This window comes from Mustela putorius, unplaced genomic scaffold (assembly GCF_011764305.1).
Source record: "Mustela putorius furo isolate JIRA1106 unplaced genomic scaffold, ASM1176430v1.1 tig00003974_pilon_pilon_pilon, whole genome shotgun sequence".
Classification (NCBI taxonomy): Eukaryota; Metazoa; Chordata; class Mammalia; order Carnivora; family Mustelidae; genus Mustela; species Mustela putorius.
In genome coordinates this window covers 12,759,818-12,774,883 of record NW_025422117.1, presented here as the reverse complement: position 1 = coordinate 12,774,883, position 15,066 = coordinate 12,759,818, and the positions used below count along the sequence as shown (strand labels likewise).

General features: G+C 35.3%; 1 long non-coding RNA gene across 1 annotated transcript in view; it reads left to right on the top strand.

Annotated features, from left to right (window-relative positions):
* Positions 1–15,066, top strand: part of LOC123389464 — a 73,689-nt gene that overhangs the window by 48,735 nt on the left and 9,888 nt on the right. The window contains exon 2 of the long non-coding RNA XR_006604061.1: positions 10,504–10,571. This is a non-coding gene — a long non-coding RNA (uncharacterized LOC123389464). The remainder of the gene's footprint in view (positions 1–10,503; positions 10,572–15,066) is intronic.

Below are 15,066 nucleotides of genomic sequence, written 5' to 3'. Positions count from 1 at the left end.
CAAATTGTGCTTTATCATTTACTTTTTTACTCTGTTCACTCAATCATTAACTCATCCATTCATTCAATACCTACTGACCACCTCTTCTGTCCCAGATATTATTTATATGCTTTGAAAATTTAGCAATGAATGAAACAAAGTTGGCTATCATGTTGGGTGATACATACATGCATACATACATAAGTATGCAGTTTAAGAAATGGTGATGGGATAAAGCAAAATACGAGGAAGGCGATACAGAACAGAAACTAATTGTATAGGTGGGATCCCTTCCCAAGTAGGAATGAAACTGAAGATGAAACCTGAATCAGTTGAAGGAGTACGCCAAGTGTCTGTATGAGGTGAGCATCCAGGCAGAGGGAAGAGTACTTACTAAGACCCAGGCAAAAGTGTATTTAATATATTTCAGGAAGAAGGTTATAGTGACTATAATCAAGTCAGCCAATCATAAAATCTTTTCTGCAAAAAGCAATTAAAAAGCTGTATAAAACTGACAAAAACATTCTAGTGTTCTGGAAATGGCTCACAGGCATGTAATAATCACAGAAGCACTTTTAAAAATTCAAAAAGCATTGAAAAATGCCGAACTTGGGTAAGAACATAGGGAATCTGTAGTCTTTTTCCTGTATGTTCGCTCTCATCAATCCCTCCCGCCCTCCATGCCCCATTAGTAGGCATTAACCATTGAAAGGACCTACACTGGAGTGCAGGGAGGTGGGGGGGGCGGTCCATCCTTGAGGATTAGTTTCCTCTGCCAGGGTCTAGGAAAGCTCATTCACTTTCCAACACTGGATGACACAGCCGTATTACCCCTGGAAGTGACCATCTGAGAGGTGGGTGAGTGGGGAAGGTCACCATGTCCACTTGAGGTTTCTGTCTTGGGTAGCACAAATACATACCTGGCTGAAGTTGTACACCTGCACAGGGGAGAACAGAGAGGCCTCAAATTAACCCAATACTCCTGGCCAACTCTAGGGCTGCTTCTGCTCACCGAGGAGGCCGAAAGAGTTCCATGAAAAGTGCACGGTAGGGCAGCCATGAAAACCCTGAATGCACCTTCCTAGCAATCCAAGACTCATGAGATAATGCACGACTTACTAGTTCCAAGTGTTTGAGAACAACACTGTCCAATCACTGGCTGACCACAAAGCTATAAAAATACAGGAATAAACCCTAAGAGGACAGGCTTAAAAATATTATCAACAAAACACAAACAAAAAACTAAGGAAAGAAACATCAGCTTCCCGATGCTGCAGGAGAAACCTATTTCACAAATCTAGCATGGGCAAACGACTAAACGCAGAAACAAGGAATAAAACCCAGCAAGAACAGCACCCCTCAAAGAGGAATAAAAAAAAATCAAAATTAAAAACTGTACTTCAAAATTGTACTTACCTTTAAGTCCTCTGGCTAAACCATGTACTTGCTTCCCATAGAGTTTACAAGAGTTTTTGGCCTTCCTTAATATTGCTACTTCTTTGTAGAGGGACTTGTACAGAACTATGCAGTGTATGTCTTATAAGTAGAGTAAAATCTTGCTTGAGTTTGCCTAGATCTGTAGAAATCTGTTCTATCTTTTGGCCAGGATATGCTTTGGTATTGCTCATAAAGCTTCTTTCTTTCTCATCTGTGCATTTTTCTATGACTTTTATTCAAACATCATCTGAAAATTACACAATGGAGCACTCAAATGGTCAGGTGAGTCTTCCAATAAGAGCGCAGTCATTAAATAGGATTGTCTTTTGAGAATTTAAAAGCAATAATACAACTGACCAAAAGTTAGTCTGTTTTTAATTACCATCATCCTCCAGCAATACTAAGCCATGTTAGTGGTAAAGTATTTATTTAAATAATATATTGGTTTAAATTCTGAAAAACTGCTATTGCTACACTTGTTTTTATAATATGGTATATAAAATTCAAATTAATACACATTATTATTTATCTTTAAATATCATGGTATTCTGCACATTTTTTAGAACTTTGGTTTATAATATCACCCTCCAAAGAGGCGGATTCAATTATATTCAATTTTTTTGAGGGTAAGTTTGTGCCCCTTTAGAATCATTTAAATCTACTTCAAGTCTAAGATAGCCTATTTTCTATGTATACATATTATAACATTTATTCTTTTCCTTCATTTTTAATAAGAATCTTACATATTAAAGGTGTATAACATGACATTTAAATGTATATAAGTGAAATGGCTGTTACTATGTAGCTAATTAGTGTGTTACATTGCTAATTGCTTATTTACCATACATATTTAACATACCTCCTAATATATTATTGCATTTATTTATCTATTTATTTATTTTTAGGTTTATTTACTTGAGAGAGACAGAGAAAGCATAAGTGGAGAGAGGGAGAAGCTGACTCTCTACTGAGCAGGGAGCCCAACGTGGGGCTCGATCCCAGGGCCCCAAGATCATGATCTGAGCCAAAGGCAGACACTTAAGCGACTGAGCCACCAAGGTGCCCCCATATTACTGCATTTAAACAGTAGCTTTGAAATAAATAATTATTGCACACAAACTCAAAGACCAAGAAACAGAGCTTAAATTACTTCAGTACTTCCATTCAATGTAGCCACTTATTATTACTTTTTAAGACGTTTTGGTGAGCAGAGTAATGGTTCCTACAGATGTCCACACCCTATTTTGAAATCTGTGAAAAGGTTATTTTACATGACAAAAGGACTTCATTGATATGATTAAGTTAAAGACCTTAAGACAAGTTAAGATGGAAGATTAGCCTAGATTATTTGAGTGGGTGGAATCACATGTATCCTTCAAAGAAAAAGAACATTTCCTTGCTGAGATCAAAGGAAGAAGTGATTTATCAGAAGGAAGTAGCATTACTGACTCTGAAGGTAAAGGAAGGGGACCACTACTAGAAGAATGTAGGGACCCTTTAGAAGCCAAGAACTGATTCTCTCATAGTCTCCAGACAGAACAGCCTTGCCAGAACTTTGATTTTAGCCCAGTGTGATCCATTTGGGGCTATAATCTCTAGATCTGTAATATAATAAATTTGTGTTATTCAAAGTCACTGAGTTTGTGGTTGTTACAGAAAACTAATACAAACATGAATATATATGAAAGCCACCCAAAATGATATCAAAGGAAAAAAAACTTTTCCATTTTTGAAATGTATTGTGAAATGACATTTTTATGAAGCTTTGAGAAATTTATTCTTTCATTACTGACTGTTCCTATTTGTTACCTGTTGCTTTGCTTTTATTAATTTTAATTTCCAAAAGGTTTTGTGTTTAAAATGAACAAAAATAACTCTCCAATCAATCCTGAATGAATATAGACTGGCAAATCTGGACAGTCACTTGAATGTTAAGATCAATTCAAAATATCAATCATTGGTATATTTGGAGAAGTTAATACTCAAAAACAAAAATCTTATTATTTATTACCATTATAGGCCTAAGATTTGTCCTTTTATTTTTAAAAAAATACACTGGGACAATTAACATGTATTACTATAAACATTTTCATTTTTTCTTATTTTTAAAGTACTACTAAATTTTACCTATTTATTTTTAGTTTTTACTGCCTTCAGCATATATACATAGAGATCAGTACAAGAAAACTTTCTCTACCTACATTTTCTCTGGTTACACATATTATTTCCCTACATATTATTACTAAAAATAATTCTGTCATATACGGGGGGGGGATATTAAAAAATGATTAAGTCTGTGTCAAATCTGCCATACTACAGCCCGAGAACTGATCAGTCACATGGACATACACACACACACAGAACTTTCTTTTCAAGTACTGCACATTTTGCAAGAGACTCTTTGTCTATGATTCCTCCTGTAGTCACTCACTGTAGTCCCATTGCTATTTTGTCATATTATAAAATAACAAATCAAGGAATGAGAATAACTATGACATTGGAAGGGATACTGTAGTAATAAAAATTGGGTCAGAGGAGTGAATTTGAATCTTTAAAAGTCATTCAGGATTTCTACTTCTTTTCTAGGTTTGCTTTATAATTAACACAAAGAGAATAAATGATATTCCTTAGAAATGTACTAAAGAGGATAGAAAATAGGTTTTTTTTTTTCTTAGAAAATGTATCAAAGAACAAGTTTTTTTTTTCCTAGAAAAATGTTTTAAAGATAGAAAAAAATTTTTTTTTCCTATAACAGCTGATAATTTGCTTTACATCCATGCTTAAAATTTTATTCTAATGTCACTTTAGAAAGTTTGCCAGCTAAACCAAATGATAACTGTGAATAATTTTTAACTGAACATGGGAGTGCAGATACCGCTTAGAGATCTTAATTTCAGTACTCTGAATATATGCCCACAAGTCAGATTGCTGATTCATAGGGTAGTTCTACTTTTAATTCTTTGAGGAACCTCCATACTGTTTTCCACAGTGGCTGCATAATTTACATACAATGCAATATTATTCATACTGTAAAAAGAAGGAAATCCTGGGGCACCTGGGTCCCTCAGTAGGATAAGAATCTGCCTTCAGCTAATGTCATGATCTCAGGGTCCTGGGATCGAGTCCCATATCAGGTTCCCTCCTCAGTGGGGAGTCTGTTTGTCCCTCCCTCTGCCACTCCTCCTGCTCTCTTTCTCTCTCTCTCTCCCTGCCCCCTTAAATAAATACAAACTTTTTTTTTTTTTTTTAAAGATCCCAGGGGTCACAACCTGAGCTGAAGGCAGACACTTAACCAACTGAGCCACCTAGGCACCCCTTAAATAAATAAAATCTTTAAAGAAAGAAAAAAAGAAGAAGAAGAAGGAAATCCTGACATTTGTGATCATATGGGTGAACCTGGAGGACATTATTTAAGTCAGACACAGAAGAACAAGTGCATTATCTCACTTACACTGGAAACCTAAAACAGTCAAACTTAAAGGAATAGAGAGCAGAATAGTGGTCACCAAGGGCTGGAGGGAGGGGGAAACAGAGAGCTGTTGGTGAAAGGGCACAAAGTTTCAGTTACGCAAAATAAGTTCTAGAGATCTACTGCACCACATAGAGACTATAATTAACAACACTGTAATGTATAGTTTAAAATTTTCTAAGAGCGTAGAACTTCTGTTAAGTGTTTTTATGATAGATAGATAAATGGATGGATGGATGTGGGGAGAAACTTTTGGAGGTGATGGATATATTTACAGAATTGATTGTGGTGATGATTTAAGAGATGTATATTTATCTACAAATGCATAAGTTGTGTACACCAAATATCTATAGATTTTTGCATGTAATTTATTCAATAAAGTTTTTTTTCAACTCACACACAGGGTTTTACTAAAAACAAACAACAACTAAATGATGATCTCTAGCCTGTTTTATTAGTCCATTTAGTCCCAGCAATAGAGAACTATAAAGTGCTTTCTGTCATACCAAGTATCATAGGACAGGATACAGTGGCTTCTCTTGCCTTTTGACTGCCATCTGTCATCCAGCTTTGGTCTTATGGAGAAGTGGACAGTATTTTCTTCAAGAGTCGTAAATGTTTTAACTCCTCATTTATGATTAATGTGGCTTCTTAAAAGTTTGTTGGATGTTGAAATGTTATAAGGATTTGGAAAATATCTCCTAATGGACAAATTTATAATTTATATAAAAAGCATCTTTTTCCTAATTAGAAGCAGGCACATCACTGCACAGTGGTTTAACAAAAGCAAAAGTTAAAATTCATGTGGTCAAAACTGAGAATAAAATATGATAGTTATCAAGCTCAACAGTACCTAGAGAAATTTTCTCAATTTAATTTTTTTTTGGCGGGGGGGCATCTGCTCCTTAGCAAATGCCTTTACTTTTTCTGTGACAACCCATACCTCCATCGTTGTTATATGTATCCTAGTCTTAGCCATAACCTTAACTATGACTGACACATTTGTGGTTCTCTTTATTAATCAAACACCATTTGTTATTAAAGTGGTCATTTTTATTCCATTAAGCTTACCAATATTAACAAAGAGCATCAAGTGCCAGTCTGTTTGGGTTCAATCTTATAGACTTCTAATGTATCATATATAAATCTCTATCCAGTTTTCCATTTGTACTCAGTCAGGAACACCTAATCCACAGACTTTTACAGTTTAATATTACATTTATTTCTGTCATCTGCATTCCAGTCCAATCTCTTATCATCCACAAAAGTAGGATATTGTGGTTCATAGGTGGATTTTTTTTTTCTTACTGTGTTATGTTAGTCACCATACAGTACATCATTAGTTTTTGATGTAGTGTTCCAAGATTCATTGCTCATGTACAATACCCATTGCTCCATGCAATACATGCCCTCCTTAATACCCACAACCATGCTCACTCATCCCCCAACCTCCACCCCTCTAAAATCCTCAGTTTGTTTCTCAGAGTCCACAGTCTCTCATGGTTCGTCTCCCCCTCTGATTCCTCACCCCTTTACTTTTCCTTCCCTTCTCCTAATTTACTCCATGTTATTCCTTATGCTCCACAAGTAAGTGAAACCATGTAATTGACTTTCACTGCTTGACTTATTTCACTCAGCATAATCTCCTCCAGTCCCATCCATGTTGATGTAAAAGTTGGGTATTCATCCCTTCTGATGGCTGAATAATATTCCATTGTATATATGGACCACATCTTCTTTATAAATTCATCTGCTGAAGGGCATCTCCCCTCCTTCCACAGTTTGGCTATTGTGGACATTGTTGCTATGAATGTTGCCATACATATGGCCCTTCTTTTTACTACATCTGTATCTTTGGGGTAAATACTCAATAATGCAATTGCAGGGTCATAGGGAAGCTCTATTTTTAATTTTTTGAGGAATCTCCACACTGTTTTCCAAATTGCTGCACAACTTGCAGTCCCACCAACAGGTAAGAGGGTTCCCCTTTCTCCACAGTCTCTCCAACATTAGTTATTTCCTGCCTTTGTCACTCTAACTGGTGTAAGATGGTATCTCAATGTGGTTTTGATTTGAACCTCCCTGATTCCTAATGATGATGAATATTTTTTCATGTGTCTGTTAGCCATTTGTATCCTCCTTTGGAGAAGTGTCTGCTCATGTCTTATGTGCATTTTTTCACAAAATGGGTTGAGTTTGAGGAGTTCTTCTTAGACCTTGGATCTCAACCCTTTGTCTGTAGTGTCATTTGCGAGTATCTTCTCCCATTCCACAGGTTGCCACTTTGTTTTGTTGACTCTTTCCTTTGCTATGCAGAAGCTTTTGATCTGGATGAAGTCCCCAAAGTTTATTTTCACTTTTGTTTCCTTTGCCTTTGGAGACATATCTTGAAAAAAGTTGCTGTGGCTGATATCAAAGAGATTACTGCCTATGTTCTCCTCTAGGATTCTGATGGATTCTTGTCTCATGTGAGGTCTTTCATCCACTTTGAATTTATCTTTGTGTATGATATAAGAGAATGGTCGAGTTTTATTCTTCTATACATAGCTGTCCAATTTTCCCAGCACCATTTATTGAAGAGACTGTCTTCTTTCCACTGTATATTTTTTCCTGCTTTGTCAAAGATTATTTGACCATAGAGTTGAGGGTCCATATCTGGGCTCTCTACTCTATTCTATTGGTTTCCATGTCTGTTTTTGTGCCAGTACCATGTTGTCTTGGTGATCACAGCTTTGTAATTAGAAAAAAAAAAAAAAAAGCTTGAAGTTAGGCAATGTGATGCCTCAGCTTTGCTTTGCTTTTTCAACATTCCTTACCAATTTTGGGTCTTTCCTGGTTCCATAAAAATTTTAGGATTGTTTGTTCCAGCACTTTGAAAAATGCCACTGGTATTTTGATCAGGATGGCACTGAAAGTATAGATTGCTCTGGGCAGCATAGACATTTCAACAATAGACATTTTAATAATAAAATATGATAGTTATCAAGCTCAACAATATCTAGAAAAATTTTCTCAATTTAAACCAATGAAACTTTAGGGAATAAAGTACAAGAAAGCATGTCAATTATGTAAAATAAAGTAATAAAAAATTCATATTATCTAATACTTTTGGTACTTCATAGTCACTTGATTTAGAAATACTGTCATTTTGCCTTAGAGATTCTAGTTCTTTCCTATCTTACTAATGTCTTTCAGAAATATTTATGTGCCTACCAGGTGTAAGTCAGAGGGGGTAATTCTCGAGATATAACTGCTGACCTCAATGAGGTGACCATACCACAATAATTAATAATAAAGTACACAAGGGAAGCTTTAAATCTAACAAAACTGAACTAATCCAAAGTAATGTTGTGAAGGAATGCGCATAGGGAAAGCAAAGGAGAGAAACTTTACCTAAATTGAGGAAAAGGAGGTGGTCAAGTTTGGGTCCTGAGGGGAACATGCTTAATCGATGTTTGAAGGGTGAATATGAGCGAACCAGGTGAGTAACTTGGGTGACATGTGTTCCTTATGAAGAAAGCAGCAAATGCAAGTAACTGAGTTGTAATGACTAAACAGCCACAGCTCCATTAAATTGGCTAGGGTCTTACGGATAAATGAGGCAATTCCAGAAGTGAGCCAACAAAATTACCAAATTAAAATGGAACAACTTAAAGACTCTTTCATGAATATTTCAACCATTCCATTTGAGCTTTTGGCTACTTCTGTACCTTTTAAAAGATATATAGTCTAAAATAAATGAATAAATGAATGAATGGCTACAAGAATTAATGAATGAAGTCTTCACCCATCTTCACCCATCTTCCGGGAAAAAAAATCTTACAATGTTGTTTCTTTTTAATTCATATGACTCCATCATGATATGAAATAAATGCTGTTGCATTTACTAGGGATTTAAAAAATATCTTTATCATTCAAGTATTCCATCTACTTCATAACCAGACAGGCATTGAGCGTTATTTTTTTTTCTGATTATCAATCCAGAACTGTAGTGAATTCCTCATATTATTTTATTGTTAATTTATTCAAAGTTTTTTTTTGTTGTTGTTGTTGTTTGTTTTTTGTTTTGTTTTGTTTTGTTTTTGCTGAACTTCAACATTCACCTGTTTGGTCTTCTAAAATAAAGTACATTTTCATAATGATGGCTTATGATGAATGTTTTAATATACTCTAATAATAACTACCATTATTTATTGAATGTTTACTCTGATCCTGGTAATACTGGAAGTACTTTATTTATTTATTTTTAAAGATTTCATTTATTTATTTGACAGAGAGTGACACAGCAAGAGAGGGAACACAAGCAGGGGAAGTTAGAGAGGGAGAAGCAGGCTTCCCACCAAGCATGGAGCCCAATGTGGGGCTCGATCCCAGGATGCTGGGATCATGACCTGGGCTGAAGGCAGATGCTTAACGACTGAGCCACCCAGGCGCCCCTGGAAGTACTTTAATAATATTACTTCAAATAATTCTGAGGCCAGTTCTATAAGGTAGAACACTGTAATTTTCACTGTACAAATAATGAAGCAGAAGTACAGAGAGGTTTGGTAAGTTGTTATGAGACATCCAGGAATAAATGGAAGAGTATAATTGTTTCTCGGACACTAAAGTTTATGGGGATTTTTGTTTTTACCATTGTGCTGCACTGAGGTCTCTGTAGTTCAAGAATTCAAATAACTAATTCTGTTAGTATTCCTAGTTTTGAAAATGTGGTTGGTTATTTGTGAAAACAAAAAAGGTTGGAGTTAAGATCCGAGCCTCTCTCAGGAGTCCTGGATCTGTGTTTCTGCATATTGTATGTCTGGTTGATGTTTTATAACTGCCTACTGATATATAACCCAGCACCCAATCACCTGCTGTAACCAAAAAATCCCTCCTGAATGCTTACTACATATGGCAAAAGTTGGCTCAGTAACTCGGGGGCACTGAGCAGTAACAAAGCATGAGGCTGATGAGTAAAGCCAGGGAGGCAATGTATTAACATGCAAGACATAACAGAGTTGACGCCTGAGGGGAAAGACACATATTGGGATGATCAACATATTTCTCTGTAAAGTTACTTGCAACACCAAATCAGATATTCAATCTATTTATTTTCAACACAAAATATTTTAATAAGGCTTAGCATAATTGAGTGCATCTGGACAGCTGACTTTATCGTAACAGACAAAACTTAAGGGGGAGGTAAATAACCATGTGAGAGAACAGTTTAGTGACAGTTTAAAGCAAGAGCAGTCAAGAGGCTGAAGAACGAAATGGCAGCATACTAGGATATCTTTTTTACCCCACAGTGAGAATAATTCTAGAAATGTGATTAGAATACAGCAAGTTAGTGAGCTACAAATTAGTACACCATTTCCATAATGATAACTAAATACTTGAAATCTATATTCTAAATAAGCATTATCCAAGAGAATTCTCTGTAACAAGAAAAATGTTCTCCATACTATACTGTCCAGTACTATAACCACTAGTTGCTTTTGGCTGCTGAGGTATTGGAACGTGACCAATATAACTGAATTTTTTAAAATTTAATTTTAATTAACTGTTATTGCCATGTGTGGTTAGTTGCTACTGTTTTGGACAACAAAGTTCGAAGACTTTTCTTTCCTTAACAGGGCTTCTATACAACACAAAAGAATCTAGACCTCCTATGCTTCAGCGGTAATAATAATGGTAATTACTGGTAAGTTATTTCTTTAGATGTATTATATATACAATTACTAAAAATACTATCAAAGGTCACTAGCTTAGAAGTCTGAACGAGATCCTTTTGTGTCTCTGTTATGATCAATTAGATGTTGTATTTGTAGTGTCATTCTCAGAAGCAACTTTTTCTTCATTCCCTTACCCTGGTGGGCAGAATATTATCGAATTCTCAAATATTGACAGCTCTGACATTTGTTTTGCCACGGTGTAACACTGCTAGCAGAGGTTTCATTTTCTACATTACTTTTCTTCATTTGTCACAATTTCTCTTTCTTCATTAGAAGAATTGTCAGAGACCGCTGAGATAAACTCACAGATCCGAGAAAAAGAAATAAATGAACAAACAGAAGTACGGCATTTTAATTTTTTGCACTGTTGAACAGCTGTGTTTTTGAAACTAAATCTGATATCCTACACAGACGTCTAGGAGTCACTACTGCTGTGCATTCTCTGAACAGCAATAGAAGAGTAGGTGGGAAAAACAGGGAACAGTAAGTAGCAGTTATTTGTCATATCCCCATCTGACAACTTTAGGAGCCATTTAGCATTTTAAATAAAGTTGATAATGCATGACCTATGAATTATACTCACAGAATATGACAGAAACACTGACGTGTGTACAAGGAAGCATGATACCACAAAGCATATTGCAACAGCAAAATTTTTGAAAGAACCTCAATCTTTGACCTCACTTGTATACCTGTGTTTACTTTGGCTTTACACAGATTAAAGCCCTAAACAGCTTTAAAGCCATACAGATATATCATTTTGTATCCTCTAAAATGCCAAAGACAATTTGCAGGATACTAGATAAATTCAAAATACCAAACTCAGTTTTGTTTTGTCTTAAGGAACTGATAACTGGAGCTCACTAGAAGTTCTCCTGTTATAAAACCCTCTGGTATTAGAAATCTTCCAGACACAGAATCAACAGGAGCTTTTCCAACCATGTAATAAAGCAAATATGGTTGATGTTTGTATACCAGAGAAAATAATGTAAGTAAGTAAAATATTTTCTATCCAAATTTTTACAAACTCTCGAGGAAAAGAACATAGAATATATATTATAATTCACTTCTATTTTGATTAAGATGATCAATTTTCAACAAGTACATATAATCCGTAATCCTTTTATTGGTTCTTCTATGTTGATAACTCCAGTTGTGTGTGAGTGCGAGCGTTCACATCTATATAAACACATCTGAGTGGCTCAATCAGTTGGCCATTCAACTTGGTTTTGCCTCCAGTCATTGTCTTGGCTTGTGAGATGGAGCCCCACATCAGGCTCTGAGTGGAGTCTGCCTAAGATTCTCTCTCCCTCTCTGCCCCTCCTCCCACTTGTGTTCTCTCTTTCTCTGTGTGTGTGTGTATACACACACACACACACACACATATATATATATATATATATATATATTTATGTCTTTAAAAATGCTCACAGGTAAATATCCATATATTCTCATATATTTTTCCGTCTCACACATTTCAGGTACCACCACCGCATCATTTATAGGGTAGCAGTCATTAAGCCTGAAACTTCAGAATTGTATCTCATTCCATTTGTTCTACAGCCCAAGATCCATCAGATGGATTTTGTCTCCATGGCAGTATTACATCTGTTTTCTGTTGTCAATTTACCATGACACAACCCTAGATCTGAACCTCATTATTCCTCACCAGAATACTATAATCACTACTTACTTATAAAATCGCCTTATATACAGTCTAGACATCACTGAGTGGAAGATTCCTATTCTTAAGGGTCCCTGGAACTGGGTCCCTGGTTTAAACCGTCCCCAAGTAACTATGTTTCTCACTTTCTGCAAAATTAATGACCATTGTTGCTGTTGTTATCATCAACAGTTTTGTGATCAAGGAACTTGTTGCCTCCCCATTCATGCTGACTATATTTTATTTATTTTTTATTTTTTTTAAGATTTTTTATTTATTCATTTGACAGAGAGAAATCACAAGTAGATGGAGAGGCAGGCAGAGAGAGAGAGAGAGAGGGAAGCAGGCTCCCTGCTGAGCAGAGAGCCCGATGAGGGACTCGATCCCAGGACCCTGAGATCATGACCTGAGCCAAAGGCAGCGGCTTAACCCACTGAGCCACCCAGGCGCCCCTGACTATATTTTAAAAAGCCAAATTGAACTATATTATTTTTATCCATTTTCTCATACACATTTTTTCACACTGTATTTGCTGGATAAGGATGCAGTAAATGCACAAGATGGCCAACATCTCCACTAACCACAGTTTTACCTATTTTTAAACCCAGTTTATTACTTTATCTAAATTTTCAAATCTCAATGAAGTCACTTCCAATGAAGCCACTGCTCAAAAATAAATTACCATATTTTCTAAGTTAGCATATTTTTTATATATTTTCTCTCTAACGTATTTGTGTAGTATATGTGTGTCTGTGTAGCTGTGTCTGTACACTGTTTCTCTATATTTATCCCGAGTTCAGAATTCTATGCATTAGTTAGAACCTAATAGAGTTCTTTGCACATGTTAAATGAGTTAAATTAATTTAAAAAATAATGATACCATTGTTCAGTTTATGCAGGTGACTAGAGTCTGAATGTGCAATCAGATAAGCGTGAATAAGCAAGAGCCTATACATTATAAATCCAGCTGATAATTCTCCAAGTCAGTTGTGAAAGTTTGGCTTTATTGTGAAAGTAGATGTATATATTCCTGTATTAGTTTTGGCTTCAAAATTTGTATGTTTAAGTCAACTATGTTAAAAGAAAAGTCACAGTGAAAACTTACACTGTACTCAAATATACAACACAGTAGGAAAGTATCTTCTTGGACACAGAAAATGCCAAAACCTTGCACTCTATCCCCAGGGCTCAGACATCAGCCCTGCCAAACAATTGCTGTGAGTTGGAAAACATTCTGGATATTGATATTCAATATTTTTAACCTTTTGTCAGTAGGTGATGAATTAACTCAGCTCCAAGGCTGTTCCGGTTGACAGTGAGAGCTGATTTAACTCATTTCTCACTGCAGGAAGAAGAATCAGATCCAGGGACAACAGCCAATAGAAAAGAAAAAATGAATTAAAAATAAAATTAGTGTACTAGTACTTTAGCACAGTTAGGCATTCCAGAATCTCAGGGATAATTAACATTCTTAATATAAAATATTGATGTTATGCAGTATTAATGCAGTATCACAGTAAGAATTGACAGTGTTTAATGTTTCATAGCAGCCTCCTAGCTGAGCAAAGAACTTTTCACAAGCAAAAGGAATTTAATTTTAGATTCAAAAATATTAAAGCCATCTGGGATGGAGTACAATTAACTCTTCCTGCTTCCTTTCTTTACTCCTGTGTAATGAGATTATCTCATTGTAAATTACTGCTAGCGACTTGTTTGTAAATGTGCATAAGGTTCTTGACCTTAGTGGTTCCTCATTTGCAACAATAAGTACTTATAAATCACAACACAGCCTAAATCAGTTATCTTATTAGGAACGGCAAAATCGTGATTTCTAATTCTTTTAATAATTCCGCATTTATTGTTTGAAATTATGCTGTATTTTAAAACTCCCTCCCATCTAGTGGGGTTTTAATAACCCTGAAATTTAGTCCAAATAGGAAGTACAGAGAAAAGAATTCTTAATTTTTCACATATGACTATCAATTTTCATCATAATTAATGGACTCACTATTCCAGCGTTCTCTAATAAGCACTGCTTTATTTCTCTCTGATTATATATTTCTATTTCTATCTACCTGTCAACTCTGGGATTTTTATATACTTGGTGTTTTCAATATATGTTAGTAACCATTCTTTTCAAATCACAAATGATTTCCACTGGCTCGGGAGCCTTTTGAATGGACTCCATAATCCTTTTGCAGCTTTTATTCTTTATATTCAATATTTCCTAAACTTATCCATGCATTTCCTGCCCAGCACCTAAAAGGGGTTTTTCCTCTGAGGATCCTCATTATTTCTATTGTTGAAAGGTATTTAATGAACAAAATCTGGCTATGAGAAATATTTATTGCTACTGGTTCCTATTGCCTTTTCAGTGGACACTGTTAGAGCATGCACTCAAAATAAAAACATAAAAACAACTTGCATTGTTTAGTCAATTCAAATATAAGATTTATACCGTTTTATCCTTTACGCTGAAAAGGCATTTCCTATACAAAATTAACATCTATTTTCTTTAACGTATACTACCCACAATTATACATCAAGTATGTACAAGGTAACAGTAACATAAAAGAATGAAGTTTAAGATTTGGCATTTATTTTTGTCCTTAGATATGCTTTTATTTTTTTATTTTATTATGTTATATCACCATATAGTACATCATTAGTTTCTGATGTAGTGTTCTATGATTTATTGTTTGGATATGTTTTTAGAATGTATAAATAATTAGACTGATTCTTTTCCTCTGTGAGGTTGTATCACCAAAATTATATACAATTAGCTATATTTGTTCCAATTC